The sequence below is a fragment of the Sus scrofa genome, chromosome 16, assembly GCF_054392235.1.
Source record: "Sus scrofa isolate SSC_HxYL_T2T_F1_AM1 chromosome 16, Sscrofa_HxYL_maternal_Yorkshire_Landrace_v2.0, whole genome shotgun sequence".
In the NCBI taxonomy this organism is placed as follows: Eukaryota; Metazoa; Chordata; class Mammalia; order Artiodactyla; family Suidae; genus Sus; species Sus scrofa.
In genome coordinates this window covers 16,872,800-16,891,330 of record NC_139398.1, presented here as the reverse complement: position 1 = coordinate 16,891,330, position 18,531 = coordinate 16,872,800, and the positions used below count along the sequence as shown (strand labels likewise).

The 18,531-nt window shown below is 41.2% G+C and overlaps 1 protein-coding gene and 1 long non-coding RNA gene across 4 annotated transcripts in view; both read right to left on the bottom strand.

Moving 5' to 3' along the window:
- The window catches only part of FBXL7 (F-box and leucine rich repeat protein 7), a 408,940-nt gene that overhangs the window by 357,904 nt on the left and 32,505 nt on the right, over window positions 1–18,531 (bottom strand). The gene's annotated exons all lie outside the window — the stretch shown is intronic.
- On the bottom strand, window positions 487–5,964 carry LOC146395454 (uncharacterized). The gene is made up of 2 exons (XR_014830820.1): window positions 2,711–5,964; window positions 487–1,463 (listed from the first exon to the last, which is right to left on the bottom strand). It is a non-coding gene; the product is annotated as an uncharacterized LOC146395454 (long non-coding RNA).

Sequence of the window (18,531 nt, the reverse complement as noted above, 5' to 3'; positions counted from 1 at the left end):
TGTGTCATATGGTAGTTCTATGTATAGATTTCTAAGTTACCTCCATACTGTTCTCGATAGTGGTTGTACCAGCTTACATTCCCACCAACAGTGCAGGAGGGTTCCCTTTTCTCCACAGCCCCTCCTGCATTTGTTATTTCTGGACTTCTTAATGATGGCCATTCTGAATGGTGTGAAGTGGTAGCTCATGGTAGTTTTGATTTGCATTTCTCTAATAATCAGGGATGTTTCAAGTGCTTGTTGGCCATCTGTATATCTTCCCTGGAGACCTGTCTCTTCAGGTCCTTTGCCCATTTTTCCATTGGGTTGTTGACTTTTTTGCTATTTAGTTGTACAGGTTGCTTGTTTACTGTATATTTTAGAGATTAGGCCCTTGTCAGTTGCATCATTTGAAACCACTTTCTCCCATTCTATAAGCTGTCTTTTTGTTTTCTTTTTGGTTTCCTTTGCTGTGCAAAACTTGTCAGTTTGAATAGGTCCCATTGGTTTATTTTTCCTCTTACTTCTGTTGCTTTGGGAGATTGACCTGAGAAAACATTCATAAGGTTGATGTCAGAGAATGTTTTGCCTATGTTCTCTTCCAGGAGTATGATGGTGTCTTGTCTTATATTTAAGTCTTTCAGCCATTTCGAGTTTATTTTGGTGCATGGTGTAAGGGTGTGTTCTAATTTCACTGATTTGCATGCAGCTGTCCAGCTTTCCCAGCAATACTTGCTGAAAAGACTATCTTTTTCCCATTTGATGTTCTTGCCTTCTTTGTCAAAGATTAATTGACCATGGGGTCTGGGTTTATTTCTGGGTTCTCTATTCTGCTCCATTGGTCTGTCTGCCTGTTTTGCTACCACTACGACACTGTCTTGATGACTGTGGCTTTGTAATATGGCCTGAAATCTGGGAGAGAGATGCCTCCTGCTTGGTTTCTGTTCTTCAGTATTTCTTTGATAATTCTGGGTCTTTTGTGGTTCCATATAAACTTTTGGATTGTTGGTTCTAGTTCTGTGAAAAATGTCTTGGGTAACTTGACAGTGATTGCATTGAATCTGTAGATTGCTTTGGGTAATATGGCCATTTATACAATGTTAATTTTTCCAACCCAGGAGCATGGAATACCTTTCCATTTCTTTACATCTTCTTTAATTTCCTTGATTAAAGTTCTATAGTTCTCGGCATATAAGTCCTTTACCTCCTTGGTCAGGTGTATTCCCAGATATTTGATTTTTGGGGGTGAAATATTAAAAGGCAGTTTAGTTCTGTATTCCTTTTCTAAAGTTTCATTCTTACTATACAGAAATGTGACTGAATTTTTTTTTTTTTTTTTTTTTTGTCTTTTTGCCTTTTCTCGGGCCACTCCCTCAGCATATAGAGGTTACCAGGCCAGGGGTCGAATCAGAGGTGTAGCCGCCAGCCTATGCCAGGGCCACAGCAACTCGGGATCCGAGCCGAGTCTGCGACCTACACCACAGCTCACAGCAACGCTGGATCCTTAACCCACTGAGCAAGGCCAGGGATTGAACTGGCAACCTCATGGTTCCTAGCTGGATTAGTTAACCACTGAACCACGACGGGAACTCCAAAATGTGACTGATTTTTGAATGTTAATCTTATATCCTGCTACTTTGCTGAATTTATTGATCAATTCAAGTAGTTTTTGGGTTGAGTCCTTAGGGTTTTCTATATAAACTGATTCAAGCTTCTCCCAGTGCCAGCCTATACTGGCACAGAGGTCAGAAGGACTGCCTTCCTACACATGCACAGAAACACACCTACACAAAAACATAACACCACCTCCAAGTCCAAAGAAACAATGAATAAGCACAAAATGAATTTGTTTGGAAAAATCCTAATTTCTTTTGAAAATTGCTCAAGATTTATCTCATATCAAAAAAAGTTAAAATTGGAGGAGTTCCCGTTGTGGCGCAGTGGTTAACGAATCCGACTAGGAACCATGAGGTTGTGGGTTCGGTCCCTGCCCTTGCTCAGTGGGTTAACGATCCGGCGTTGCCGTGAGCTGTGGTGTAGGTTGCAGACGCGGCTCGGATTCCGTGTTGCTGTGGCTCTGGCGTAGGCCGGTGGCTACAGCTCCAATTCGACCCGTAGCCTGGGAACTTCCATATGCCGCGGGAGCGGCCCAAGAAATAGCAACAACAACAACAAAGACAAAAGACAAAAAAAAAAAAAAAAAAGTTAAAATTATTTAATAACAAGATAAAGATCAATAGGAGGTCCAGCCTGGAACATCAGTCACCATTGTGCCACCACTGCGCAGCATGAGACTGGGCAAACGTTTAACTACTTGGAGCAACGGTTTACTCTCGTGCTTTCGAAAATCCCTTCCAAGGCCGAAAGAGTAAAATTCTTGCTCTTGATAATATACCATATAATGCATCCAGGACAGACCCCTAGCGTTACTACCAGTTGGATAATTATGCAGCAATAATGCACGGTTCTAGTGCTTTGTAGAGAGATGCTTGTAGAGCACAAAGACTTTCTGCCTTGAAAGGGAAACTATTCAAATGTTGGTGCCTAACAGCTAAAGAAACAGGATTCCATGGTAACAGAGATGCTCCCAGGTCAAGTACATGTTCTGAGAAAGCAAGGGACATGCAAATGAACACAAACTAATGGACCAGGGCTTACTCCGGCGGGGTTTTCTTTAATCAGGTCTTTGTGCCCTAAAGTGACAATACTGCAGCAGTGCCAAGGACAACACAAACACTTGGAGAGTTCAGGCAGGGGCTTCCTGGTAAGACATTTTCCTGCCTCATTCTCCCAATCCAAAAAAAAAAAAAAATAGTGGATGTTCATTTTATTCATTATATTCATTGGCAGAAAATAATAACTCCCACCCCATTCTGCATGGCCGAAAGCCCAGATTTCAATTTTTAACATTTGCTCATATGCTATGGTTTAAGTCAAGCCTTAAACTGTTCCCACTGCTCAAAAATGGTGGGTGGGCGAGTACCAGGCCAGGTGGTCTCCCTTAAGTCCAGGATCCAGGTAAGGTGTAAGGTGATGGTGATCTCCTCACCTGCGGACCATCTATGGCGCAGAGGGCAAGCAATTCTGGTGAAGAGTTCAGGAGAACTGGGACCACCACAAAGATATCTGAACTTGTTTTAAATATTAAACAGGTTTCAGAAACAAAAATGTTTAGAGCAGTTTGGAGGCAAAGAAAGATGTTTCCCTATTACATTTAGAATGGATAAACAATGGGGTCCTACTGTACAGCACAGGGAACTATGTCCAGTCTCTTGGGATGGACCACGATGGAAGACAGTATGAGAAAAAGAATGTATATATGTATATGACTGGGTCACTATGCTATACAGCAGAAATTGGCACAACACTGTAAATTAACTATACTCTAATAAAAAAAAAAAAGAAGAAGAAGAAGAAGAAGAAGAAAGTGTGCAAGAAGCCCTAAGTCTACTTCTGGCCACTCACCAGCTTGGGCAAAAGATTTTTTTGAAATCTCAGAGTCTCATGTGTGACATGAAAAGACTGGCACAGCCTGAACATTCCCCTGGCTCCTTTCAGGCATCAACAGCACCCTCCAGAATTCCATTTCTTTGGTCTATTTTTATTTGGCAAAATCAAAATTGCCATGGGCTCTTTGTCACCAATCACACCATCTCTGCTATCAGAGCCCGTTAACCATGACAGAGGAGCCATTTGTTACATGATTTTTATTGCTGGCACTAAGTACCTCCCAACAGCTCAGCAATGGAAATGAATTTTCCAAGCCTTCTTCAAGGGAAAATAAAAATATTAAAGTTGCTTATGAAAAGTCCTGCCAAGCTTATAGGCTTACATCTTTAGGGGACACTTTTTTATTGAAAAGCACCCTTGAGAGGTGAAAAAGAAAAGTGTAATCTGGGAGAATGTCCCTATTTCAACAAATTTAGCCAATGATTCCTAGCAGAAGAGATCTTCAGAAGCATACCCTCTTAGACCTTTGCACAAAAGCTCCGTCTGGGCACAGGTTGCTGCTAAAATCTCCAGAGATATGTTACCTGCAGCACTGCGACCATTCACAGACCTGCTTCTGGAAGCATCCTCCTCTACCCCCTTAGCTACCCAGCTTCTGTCTTCTGTGTCCTATTTGTAATGAACACGTCTCTGGTTTTCAAAACTTTCTCCCACTGGCACCACATGGTCAGAAATGAAGGGTGTTAACAGAGTGGTTAGAGGGCATCCAGAAAACCTTTCCTAGAAAGAGTCTTTTAGGCTTTGCAGTTCTAGTGTCAAAATCAAGGTTACTATGTAGATACTTATGAAAGAAAAGAGAAAATACATTTCCACATGTTCGAGTCATGAAATCCAAAATATAATAATAAGAACTGAGTACAATCACTTGTAGAATACAAGTCTACTAATGAGATGCTGTAATTATTTGGGGGGGTGGAACTAATATTTTCCTTAATTTGGGTTAAAAGGTAGTGTTTCCCAGCATCAATTCAATTGCAATGTTCATCCATAAAAGCCCTCCTCAGCTTCAGGGACTTACAGGGCAGCAGGCAGGATTTGGCCCCTATGCTGTAGTTTATTGATTCAGGGCTGTTTAGGGCATAAGCCTGAGATTCTGGCTAAGCTTGGGTGGAATACTGGTTCTACAACTAACTTTCCAGCTTCTGACTTCACTGTTCCAATGCAAAATTGTCTCCTCTTTAGTACTAGAGGCCAAGAAGATAACTGTCAGGCATTCTGTGAACTAACAGCTAACATTTGTCAAACTTCTACAACCCAGAAATTACTCTATGCTCTATGTCCCTTACATATTAACTTAGTGTTCAAAACATTCCTACCAGGTATTATAATTCTTACACCCATTTTACAGGTGAGGAAACTGAGGAACAGAGAGGTTAAACAAAATGCGTGTGGTTATCCATCTAGGTACATGAACATCAGAAGGCAGAGAACACCCTTCAGCTCCAGGGCTGTGAGCTGTGTTTGATGAATGTTAGCTATTATCTCTTTTATTCTTGTTAATGAGGTTATGTCAATGAAGTAATTAGGATGACAGTTTCAATGTACATTCCAGAACACAGACATTAAAATGAGTTTTGTCCTTCAAAAGATTGCAACTTTGGAGGTTTCTGTGTTCCAAATAAAGCCTGGCTGTTCAAAATGCTCTTGGTTTTCCCTTCCACAGCCGTAGTTTATTAACTTTAAGGGGCATTCACTCTCCTTTGTCCCTTGTCCCTAATTCCCCTTCCTATATTATAAGAATATAAAATTAATTAATTCTATTAATTAACAAATTACAGGTCTCTCTATAAGATGGTCTACTGTTGACTTAGGAAAAGAAGCACTCCCAGGATCCTTTCCTAGTTAAACAGGAAATGAAAATGCCAGGCCAGGGAGTTCCCATCGTGGCTCAGCAGGTTAAGAACCTGACTAGTACCCATGAGGAAGCAGGTTCAATTCCAGGCCTCACTTAGTGCATTAAGGATCCGGTGTTGCTGTGAGCTGTGGTGTAGGCTGCAAATACAGCTCAGATCCCACATTGCTATGGGTGTGGTGTAGGCCAGCGGCTGCAGCTCTGATTCAACTCTTAGCCTGGGAATTTCCATATGCTGTACCAAAAAGACAAAATAACGAATAGAATAGAGTAGAGTAGAGTAGAGTAGAGTAGAGTAGAATAGAATAGAATAGAATAGAATAGAATAGAATAGAATAGAATAGAATAGAATAGAAAGCCAGTAGAATAGAATAGAATAGAATAGAATAGAATAGAATAGAATAGAATAGAATAGAATAGAATAGAATAGAATAGAATAGAAAAGAAAAGAAAAGAAAAGAAAAGAAAAGAAAGCCGGCCAGGATATTTCCCAGTTTGTCATGTCTGTCACCCTGGTCCCTTTCCTAGGATCCCCCCCACACCCATCCTCCTTCAGACCTGAGTGCCTTGGCCAGGGAACCAGTCTGCCCTGCCTGACAGCACACCCCCTTCACTGCTGCCCCCCAGTCCCTCACTCAGCACTTCAGGGGTCCCTCCATCTCAGCCTCTACATAAAGCTGCCAGACATTCCTCCCAAAACATCAGGATTAGTCCCCTGCCAGCCTCCTTAGGAACTAAACTGAAGGGGAACATTTTCTAACAGTTTATCAGTTTTTTTCATTTTCCTTACACATTCCTCCCCAGAGTGAAACATGACAGGCAGAACAGAAGGCACAAGGTAGCAGATGCAGATTCCTGTACTCATAAACCAAGAGCCCTCGAGGTCCTTGCCAAGGACCTTCTTCCCAGGTACCCTCTGGGATTTTAAGTAAAAAAATGAAGTCTCCGCATCCATGTCTCTGACCCAAATGTCTACAGAAAAATCAAATCTAGAGACCATGTCCATTGGCTCTGTCCACCTGGACTACACACTCTGCTAACAAGCTCAATGTGCCAACCACAGTGGGCTCAAAAGCTTCTTTCTTCTGCTTTTCAGCTCAATTTGTGATCACATCCTCACACACAGGCCTCTGTCCACCTGCCTCCGCCTTCCCTGCTCCTTTACCCCCTTCAATTTGCAAAGCACCCTCCTCTCTATCTACGTATCCATCCAACAGAAAGATGGTGTGAGCCAAGCTGCCAGCCACATGTGTAATTTCAAATATTTTGGAAACTGTATCTTACAAAATGAGAAAGAGAGTTCCCACCATTGGATCAGTGGAAACGAACTGGACTAGAATCCATGAGGACACTGGTTCCATCCCTGGCCTCGCTCAGTGGGTTGTTGCCATGAACTTTGGTGTAGGTCACAGACCCAGCTCAGATCTGGCATTGCTGTGGCTGTGGCGTAGGCCAGCAGCTGTAGCTCTGATTGGACTCCCTGCCTGGGAACCTCCATATGCCGTGGGTGTGGGTGTGGGTGTGAGAAAAAGTGAGAAAAGGTAAAACTCATTTTTATTTCATATTTGATTTAATCCAGTATAGCCATTATGCTATGATTCAATAGGTGATCAGTATCAAATAGTGAGGGGATCATTTACATTTGTTTTCAGGCTAAGTTTTCAAAATCCAGAATGTATTTTCCACTTCTAGTAGGACTTGATTCAAATTAGCCATATTTCCAGGACTCAGAGCCACACGTGACCAGTGGCACCATCATGGGCAGCGCAGATTTAAATTCTACCAACATCTGAGGATCAGCAGAACTCCCTCCACATGCAAGACTCCTCTAGTTCCTGCAGCCCTGTGTATCTTCTTCTTTGAGTGCCATTATAATGATAACTGATACATGCTAGTGGACACTTTTTCCCACATATTTTATGACTCTAAATTCTGTCTTCACAATCATGCTCCAAACACATTAAACATCTGTTTTTTCCATGGAGGATCTATCATGAGGCCAAACATAACCCTTCAATAAATATGTATTAATTTGTTGACAAGGAATCCATAAACTGTGTGTCAGTAGTAAATCAAGGGGGAAATTGAGGGTAGAAGCAATGAAAATTGAAAGAAACAAAAACAGAGTGATCTTCAGTTGAAGAAAATGATAGTCATATGAAACTATATTGTTACCCTTGCATAAGAGCAATTATTCAATTAAATAAATATTGAAAATATGGGTTAAATATTTGTTTACTTGTAAGTTTCAGATGCTGCCATATTAATACTATGCCTGCACTCCTCACGGAAAATGAGGATAAAACACTGGAGAAAAACTGGAGATAATAGTAAATAAAGAAGACACATTGGGTAGAAGCATTTATCACAATGTTTTGGACGGGGCTCCCTGATAAGCTAGTAGAGCCAACAGTAGGGACTACCTGTCTTATTCATGTTGAATCCCTAGCCAAGGGCAGTCAGTGCCATTACGCCATTGCTCCTAATTTCCCTTTCCAAATATATCTGCTACTAAAATATTAGACCGCTTCATAAGGTAGTTTAGTGTTGGGATAAGAAGAGGTGGTGAAGTGTCTGGCACAGTGCCAGTACTCAACAAGGGTTTAGTGACTGAACTAGCAATTGCCAGTAATGGATAAGATTGGTACTTGAGCCATGATGATGATAACAAGGATAAACATGTGTGATAGCTAACATGGAATCAGCAGGACATGGAACCAGAGAGGCATAGGAGAAATAAATTTAAGTCCTCCTACTTGTTCTCAGGATATCCCCATGTATCAGAAACAGTAAGGTGGAAAGACATCACCTCTGTCGAGAAAAGACATGCAGAACATGGGAGCTGTGTCTCCAGGAAGGCCTCTGCCTTTCCACCTCAGGATGCAGAAAATCTCACTAATCCTTCATAGTAAAGTGTTGGTTGATACTCACCTTGGCACATTCAAGGACAGATATAATGACTCCCTAGATCAAAAACTGAACAAAAAAGAAATAAGATGGGCTAAAATGAATGAGGTCAGATGAAGGTGAAGTTCACACAGTTCATGGAGGAAGGCAAACTCTGCTGAATAGTTGACAGGACAATGCTGTGCTCTTAAGTGATAAAGAGGCACAATGAATGTTTCAAGGTTAGAAGCCACCACCAATGGGCTGTTTAATTTCCCTACTCAGCAAATTCTATCTCTACATCGTACTCTCAAATTAATCACGAGTGTAAGCCTAGGCCCCAAACTTAAAGTAAATGTAATGTGTCTTTCCTTCTTTACTATTTATTTTTGGCATTTAAGGTACGTGTGTGTGTGTGTGTGTGTGTGTGTGTGTGTGTGTGTTGTAGAGATTACACCTTAAAATGGCATTATCAGATGTCTTAACACACACACTAGATAAGAAGCATCTGCACACTTAAAGCAGACAATGAAAAGAGTAATTGTCAAAAATAAGCTTATGGAATACTTAACTCTTAAAAGGATGCTTTGATTGTTGCAAATACCAACTTAAGTCTATTTCCAGGGAGTGCTCATCTGAGGTTTCCTTGACCTACTAAAACAGACGAGAAGCATGGATGGATAAGCAAGGGCAGTCTAATTGCTGACAGAGGACAGAGCAAATGCAAATTTGGCAGCCCCACTATGTTGGTTTCCTGGGCCTATTTCATTTTGAGGACCATTTTAAAACATTTGGAAGACTTTAAAAGAAACAGATACCCTGTCTACAGCTCGATGGTCCATAACCATCACTACCCAGTCACCTTCTCACTGAGCTTGACCTTCTCCTTTTTGTGCATGTGATCAATACCCAGACCCTGGCTTGTCTAATCCCTGCTGGCCCACCAGCGGTTTCTCCAGCGTCATGAAGATACAAATCAGAGTGACTAATTTAGCCCTCGCTAGACTAACCTTTAGAGCAGAGAATGTGCTTTATCCATCAGTGCATCCCCAATGTCTCATTGAAGCCTGTTAGATATTAAAAACAGTATAAATGGCTGTTGGACCAAACTAGGGTTGCTGGTTTTCTTTTGGAATCACTGGAAGAAAAATGCCTCTCTTCCAAGGCCAGCTCTCCTCTGTATTACCCACAAATGGTCATCCAGTAAACCTGCATTTAGACTTTCCCTGTTCAGAGAACATCAAATTTCCCTCCAGCACAGAAAGGGTATCTGGTAGAACACCCCACTCTCAGCCCTGATCCCCAACCTGTTTCTAGCTCAGGAAATCAGTGCCTCCGTATTCTGAAAGCAAATCACCTTTCCTGTTTGCATAAAGGGGCATAAAAAATCATGGGGACATTAACATAAAACAGAGTAACCTTGTTCATGTTTTAGTATGTCTCATGATTTAAAAAGCAGAAAAGGAATTTGCAGTTTGGAACATGTGAGATTTGTCTGCATCAAACTATGCAAAAGGTCTTAGGGATTCTGAGGTTCATCTCTCTGCTCCATGTCTACTAACATCACAAAGGGTCATTTATGATTTAGGGAATAAAAAAGTTAGAAGTTTGAAATTTCTGGCACTTCACACATGTTGACATTGTGCCAAAGAAATAGTAATAGTTACAGGTCTAAATGTATGAAATATATGATCACGTGCCCTGTACTAGATGATTAACTGGTGAAAAAAAAATCATAGAATGTGCTAAAATTGTGACTAAAAATAATTTGTTATCGCGGGGTTGTAGAACACTCATAGGAAAGTCTGATACCTGACAGCAGAAAAGGCTCCCACCCTTTGGGATCTTCTGGCACGTATTAATCAGTCAGATGGGATAATCAGCCAATGTAGATGCGTGCCCCTACTCTCACTTAATGGCATGCACAGTTACATGAAAGCAAATGAAAAGTGTCTGCATGAAAGTTATTTAGAAACATATAAAGAACCATACTGTTAGATCATTAACTGAAGCTAAAATGTTTCAAAGAATGCTTATTTTTTCCTTTTAAAAAACTTAAAATAAAGCAAGCTCACAGGTATAAAGTGTAATGAGGCATGGATTCTGATGTTTAATTCAATTATATGATTTCTTAATGCGTATTGCCTGTCAACTAGAGTGCTCATTTAGAGAAGGATCTTCAGGAACTTAGAGGGAGTGATATACAGGATGTATTAGGTTAAAAATAAAAAAGTTCCACCTAGGGAGTTCCCCTTGTGGCGCAGGGGAAATGAATCCGACCAGGATCTATGAGGACGTGGGTTCATTCCCTGGTCTCAATCAGTGAATTAAGGATCCAGTGTTGCTGTGAGCTGTGGTGTAGGTCGCAGACATGGCTCGGATCTGCATATACATTTTCATTTGGCTGAACTATGAGCCGATAAAGTGCAGATTTATCACAGGCTGTGGCATAAGCCGGCGGCTGTGGCGGAAGCAACTGCACCTCTGATTTGACCCCTAGCCTGGGAACCTCCATATGCCACGGGCACAACTCTAAAAAGCAAAACAAAAAAAAGAGTTCCACCTAAAATCATGCTGCCTTCTGTGTAAGTAAGAAAGAAAGGAAATCCATACTCACACATTTACTTGTACAAAAAGAAGCAGAGGACGAGTAAACAAGAAAGTAATGAAAATGGCATCCTATAGGGATGAGTGGGGGGAGGGGGAGAGGGATAAGGGATGGGAAAGGGAGAAAGGCTTCCCCGACTACAGCCCCAGATAGATAGACAGAGAGTTAGATGTTAGATAGATAGATGATAGATAGATAGGTACATAGATAGATGTTATATAGATAATACATAGATATTAGATAGATAGAGATAGGTATTGATAGATGTTGATAGATGTTAGATAGATAGATGATAGATAGATACATACATAGATAGATGTTATATAGATAATACATAGATATTAGATAGAGATAGGTATTGATATACATTGATAGATGTTAGATAGATGTTGATACATAGATGATAGATGTTAGATAGATAGATGATAGATACAGAGATGTACAGTATATATAGCTTGGACTTTTGAACTTTTAATTTTTTCACATATTAAAAAATACATACGATTAAATTCTAAGAAAAGAAAAAGAAAGCCTGTATTTGAATACGAACAGTATGGGTGAGAGATTGGCATTGTGATTATGTAAGAGAATGGCTTTATTCTTAAGAGATTCATGCTGGAGTATGTGGGAGCGAGGTGTTATTAAATCTGCACTTTACCAGCTTGTAGTTCAGCCAAATGAAAATGTATATGCAGATGTATATGCACATGTGAGCACGCACACACAGAGAAGGAGAGAGAAAGAAAGTGAGACAAACTTGATGAGCCTGGGGGGAGGTTACCAAAAAGCATTGCACCTTCATTCTTTTTCTCCTACCACTGAACAGAATTTTAACCCAGAGCCCTGGAGGGCTGCTGGGGGCTAGCTGGCCTCATGGGTAGAGGCTAGAGGGACAGGGTAGAGGCTGGAGGGGCAGAAGATCAGAGAGGCAGGCGAGGGATTGCCCCTTGGGAGGTGAGACTGGGTTGTGGGGACTTTAAACCTGGGAAGAAACATCTGGACTTAGTCCCACATGTTTGAAAACAAAACTCAACTTGGAACAAATCGTCTTGAAGGTCAGATTCCTTAAGGCAAAAGGAATGGTTCAGTAAAAGACATGCAAGTTTACAATTATTTTTTGTCCCCAAACTTTTCAGTTTGCTTTATTTTGGGATTGTTACAGCTTTTTTTAAGATTTTCATTTTTTTAATTTACACTGTTCTGTCCATTTCTACTGTACAGCAAAGTGACCCAGTCATACATGTATATACTCTGTTCCTCACGTTATCCTCCATCATGTTCCATCACAATTTTATTTTGTCTTTTTAAGGCCGCACCCACGGCACATGGAGGTTCCCAGACTAGGGGCAAAACAGAGCGGTAGCTGCCAGACTACACCACAGTCACAGCAACGCCGATCCAAGCCACATCTGTGACCTACACCACAGCTCACAGCAACGCCAGATCCTTAACCCACCAAGCAAGGCCAGGGACTGAACCTGCATCCTCATGGACACCAGTCAGATTTGTTTCTGCTGAGCCATGATGGGAACTCCACGATCACGCTTTCGATGTACAACAACAAGTTTCCCTACAAAAGGACCATATGACCAATTGGTGAAATGTACTTTGGGCATTTTTTTTTAAGTTAAACAAATACTTTGATTAGAAGGGCAAGAAAAGAAAGTTAACATCTACCCCGATTCAAGACCTTTTTAATTTTATCGCCTTTGTCAATTAAGGCAAAGTGTTCTGCTCAGGGCTTTCCATCTCCCTCAAAGTGGTTTTTCCATAGTCTATTCTAGTGACTTGACGGTTGCTAAATCAAGCAGAATACTTGATTAGTTTGCATCTTTATCTGGTAAAAAATAGCTAATTGAGTCATTCTGAAAAAGCTATTATCATGAAACAATGATCAGGACAGCCAGGGAAGCAGAGTTTCACCCAATTCTCCTTCCTCAAACTCATAGACAGAGTAAAATGACAGATCCTCATTGAGAATGGTATGAACGATTTATATATTTTTTAAATTTTTATTGGCATATAGTTGATTTACAATATTATATTAGTTTCCGGTGCCCAACATAGAGATTCTCTAAAAAATACAGTAAACTAATAAATACAACACAAAAGAAGCTGACTAACAGGTACAGAGAGCAAACAAGTGATGACCATGAGGCAAGGGCAACAGAGGGGAGTGAGAGGTACAAACAATTAGGGGTAGGATAGGCTCAAGGATACTGTACAACGGAGAGAATACAGCCAATATTTTGCAGTAAATAGAAAGTAAACCTTTTAAAAGTGTATATTTACCTGTATAGTATATCCTCGTTGCTTACTTATTTTATACATAGCAGTTTGTGCCTCTTAATTCCCTCCCCCATCTTGCCCCTCCCTACTTCCCTCTCCCCCCTGCTAGTCACTAGTTTGTTCTCTGTATCTGTGAGTCTGTTTTCGCTTTGGTATGTGCATTCGTTTGCTTTACTTTTTAGAGTCCATGTATAAGTGATAACATAGGGTATTTGTCTGTATCTGACTTATTTCACTAAGATAATACTCTCTAGGTCTGTACATACTGTTGCAAATGGCAGAATTCCATTCCTTTTATAGCTGAATAGTATTCTATTGTATATAAACCACACATTTGTATCCACTCATCTGTCAATGGACACTTAGGTTGCTTCCATATCTTGGTTATTGTATATAATGCTGCTGCCATGAACACTAGGCTACACGTATCTTTTTGAAGCAGTGTTTTCATTTTCTTTGGGTATATACCCAGGAGTGGAATTGCTGGATCATACGGTAGTTCTAAGAGTTAATGATGTTTTTAATGAATTTAAAAGAATAACTTTGATTTATAGGCAGTATCCCATTATTTTATAAAATAGTCAAAATATGATTTACATGATATTCTTCAATTTGCAAAAGAAAGCCTAGGAGATAGATGTATGTTGGAAAATGGTCTCCTTTCATGAATGCAACAAAGTAGGGGGCTGAATCAAAGTAGGGGCATTTGCCCAGACCCTCAAAAAATAAATGTACAGAGTATCCAACAAAATCTCTCTTCCAGGTGGAGTTCCTGTCATGGCTCAGCAGAAACGAATCTGACTAGCATCCATGAGGATGCAGGTTCAATCCCTGGCCTTGCTCAGGAGGTTAAGGATCCAGCATTGCTATGAGCCATGGTATAGGTCACAGACACGACTCAGATCCCACGTACCTGTGCCTGTGGCATAGGCCAGCAGCTGTAGCTCCAGTTCGACCCCTAGCCTGCGAACTCTATGTGCTGTGGGTGCGGCCCTAAAAAGAATGTCTTTCATAGGACTGCAAGAGTCCCCACCTGGTCTCCCTCATCAATAGAAGCTTTTACTGAAGATAAAAAGCATCGTAAGAGTTCCAGCCAGGGCTCAGTGGGTTAAGAATCTGACTGCAGCTGCTGAGATCACTGTGAAGGTGCAGATTAGATCCCCAGCCCGGCACAGTGGGTTAGAAGATTCAGCGCTGCCACTGCCATGGCTCGAATTCGATCCCTGGCCCCGCAACTTCCATATGCTGTGGGTGCAGCCATTTAGAAAGAAAGAGAGAGAGAGAGAGAAAGGAAGGAAGGAAGGAAGGAAGATATTTTAAAAATAAAAAAATAATAAAAACCATCATAGCCAAAACGGTAAACACACAGATGACTCAGAGTCAACTAAAAAAGGGCAGCAAGTAAACAAAGTACTATGTAGACCAGCAAGAATGACTCTGCCTACAAAAGCCCTTCAGTGAACTACAAAGATTTCCCAACATCCTTGTTCTGAATTCCATGTTTGGATGTAGGTGAGGGGAAATTGGAAAGCCGGGTACCACTTTAAGAGCTGTGCTCTTTTTCGATGGTTCCCTGCTTACGGTATCACTCATTCAAATGCCTGTTTAACTGGGGTTGCCATCAGTCATCAGAGCTGGACCCTTACAGAGCAAGCGAAGACCGTCGCATAAGTCATTTGCTATTGGGCATAATGAGGTGGTGCGGTTGCATTTTTATTGCCATTAGAATAAATTGTTCACAGGAGAAAGATGCTTCAGCTATTAAAATAAGTGAGGGGGAAAAAAGCCCAGGTATATAAGTATGTTTTATGTGAAACGCTCAGTCGAACATCTGCAAATCATTTATGTTCTGTAAGCTAATAAAAAGTGTATGTGCTCCCCCCCCCGCCCCGATTTATCCTGGAGAATTTCTTCTTCTGTCTACCACTCATAAGAATACATTTTTATTCTCTCTTCCATCAACATTTTTTACTGGCTCCTCTAATAGACGCTGTCTCTAAATCAGTACAGAAGAATTACCCAAGCATGCTCTCTGAGTTTGTGTAAACCCACAAGTAAGCAAACAAACTGATTCCCCCCACATTTCAGCTGGAATCTTACCAACACAATGTCACTGACCCACCGCTCCCCACCAGGCCCTCAGAGTGCACACTGGCCTGTGTGGGGCCTTTCATAATCAGAGTCGATGCATTTAAACAGATTTTAAAAGCAGGCTCTGCCAGGATACAGGGAAGAGAGAGTATCAGGTTCCCTGAGCACATTTGCCATTAATATTCTGAACTCATGAATGCCAGTAATTTCTTGAAAACTCGACTTTCAATGTCAACTTGAATCTGTTGGTTTCTGTCCTATTTAGCAAAAACCAATTATTCTACCTCCTCCAATCCTATCAATGCAATTACATTGTGAAGGACACGGGGGGGGGGGGTGGTTAACTGGCATCATCAGTTTACCCCCTGAAGATATTTTTTTCTTTGCTTGAATTTTCTAAGAATACCAACCCCACAGAAAAGCATAATTGGGGGGTTGTATCTACTCACTATTAGCAGATAAAGCATAGGATATTAGTGACTTGCTTCTAAAAGAAAATCAAGTTCTCAGAACTTGATGAGTGTCAAGATTTTTAATTTCCTATGAAGAGTTAACAACTTTCAAACCACTTTTCTCATTGTGCCTCCCTTTCAATATGTCACTGGCACAATGAAGAAGCAAGACTCACAAAGTCTAATGGATTCTGGTCTCCCAATACTCCTTCAGAATGTGTTCAATAAAGGGAAATTTCTCCTTGCTCTTGGATGAAAAAGCAGGGAACTGAGTCCTATGGGGAGGAGAACCAGGTGAGCAGAAGAGATCTTACTTGACTGGCGCTGAGAGAACCTAGGTCTGGCTATTAGTTACTGGACTTCTCTGGATTCCATAAGCTACTCTTCTTCACCAGAGAAAAGCACACTTCCATTTCTCTCAAGCCAGTTCCCTTGATATGGAAGAGCGTTTTTCTCTTGCTGGTCACTTCCTCCTTCTACAACCCAAATTGAACTAATGGGTACCTCCAGCTTCCCTCTGCTGAGAGCTAGTCAACCCTAAGGACGCCTGACAGCATCTAAGCCCTGAGCTCCTATGCACAGGAGCTTCAGGTTCTTGGGAAATCCTCCAAGCATCTTTTTCCCCCATAAATTCACTTTGCTCTGTGCAATGAAGTCACTAGCCAAGAAGACTGTCCAGGCAGAGACAGACCCCATGTATCTGTCACTTCTCTCATTTCAAGGAACACTGCAGGTTGTCTAATCGCAGTTTATTTTTTCTCCCTTTTTAGGGCCACACCTGCAGCATATGAAGTTCCCAAACCAGGTGATGCCTGGAACTGCAGCTACCAGCCTACACCACAGCCAGAACAACAGGGGATCCAAGCCACATCTGTGACATATGTCGCAGCTTACGACAATGCTGAGTGAGGCCAGGGATTGAACCTACATCTTCATGGATACCAGTCAGGTTCTTAACCCACTGGGCCACAATAAGAATCCTGATTGCTGCTTTTCAAACTTCCTTGAAGGGAAGGGCAGCATCCCTCCTGCCCCTATGGGCTCAGGGAGGAAGCTCACATAACATCAACAGCTCTCTCTAAAGATATCTGCTTTCATATCTTCTCTTTGGATCTTCAATAACTCAATTCTTTTTAGCCCCTACGTAGTGAGTGATTCAAGCATTATAAAACTGGTTTTTGAAATGTCATTAAAAAGTGTCTACTTGGTCTGGAGTCCATGGTATGTCATATCTACTGTTCTCATGCCTCAATCAAAACTTGCAACTTAACAACTTGTTTAAAATGCTACTCTCCAGGGAGTTCCCACTGTGGCTCAATGGAAACAAATCTGACTGGTATCCATGAGGACTCAGGTTCAATCCCTGGCCTCACTTAGTGGGTTAAAGGATCTGGCATTGCCGTGAGCTTTGGTGTAGGTTGCAGACATGGCTCGGATCTCACATCGCTATGGCTGTGGTATAGGCCAGCATCTGCAGCTCCAATTCGACCTCTAGCTTGGGAACTTCTATATACCAGAGGAGCAGACCCTAAAAAGACAAAAAAATAAAATAAAATAAAATGCCGCTCTCCAAAGAAGACAAACAGATGGAAAATAATCATTTAAAAAGATGCTCCACATCATACGTCATTAGGGAATCACAAATTAAAATAATAGTAGGCTATCACTATACATGAATTAGAACAGCCAAAATCCAGAACACTGAAAACGCCAAATGATGGTGAGGAAGTGGAGCAACAGCAAGTCCTGTTCACTGCTGGTGGGAATGCAAAATGGTACAGCCACTTTGGAAGACAATTTGGCAGTTTGTTACACAATTAAACATACTCTTACTGTATGATCCAGCAATCACACTCCTTGGGATTTGCCCAAGAGAGTTAAAAAATTATGCTCACACAAAAACTTACACGTGGATGTTTATAGTAGCTTTATTCATCATTGCCAAAACCTGGAAGCAGCCAAGAAGCCCTTCAGCAGATGAATGGATAAATAAATTGTGGTATATCCAGACCACGGAATATCAGTGTTAAAAAGCAATGAGCTATCAATCCATGAAAAGACATGATGCAAACTTAAGTGCATATTACTAAGTGAAAGAAGCCAATATGAAAAGGATACATACTGTATGACTCCCACTACTGTATCTCACATTCTGGAAAAGATAACACTATTGAGACAGTAAAAAGATCAGCAGTTGCCAGGGGTTAGCGGGGAGGGAGGGATGAATATGTGGAGCACAGAGGATTTTTTTTTTTTTTATGATAGTGAAACTATTCTGAAGGATACTATAATTTGGGGTACACTGCATCGTAATTTGTCAAATCCCTGAGAATGCACAACACCAAGAGTGAAGCCTAATGTAAACTATGGACTCTTGGTGATAATATGTGTCAATGAAGGTTCATCAACTGTACCAAATGCACCACTCTGGTGGCAGGGGCAGGCGGGTGTTGATAATGGGCAGGCTGCAGCTGGGGCCCGGGTGGTAGGAGAGCAGAGGGTTACACAGGAAATCTCTGGTCCTTCCTCTCAGTTTTGCTATGAACCTAAAGCTGCTCTAAAAAATAAAATCTATTTAAGAGGAAAACAAAAGGAGGGGGGGAGATGCTACTCCAACATTAAGTAACCAGGGATATTTTGTTGAATATTCTTAAAAGTATCTTGTCTCATCTGCAGTAAACAAGAGAATGAATACTCTGGCTAAAGAGGTAGCCAGATTTTGAAAATTACCCCTCATCATCCCTACATTCCTTATCCCTCCAAATTATCCACATCTAGAATTAATCATATTTTGGCCTTTGATTCTGCCAAGCCACACAATGAAACTTCTGACCCAAATTCCTCCAATATTGTACAATGCCAGC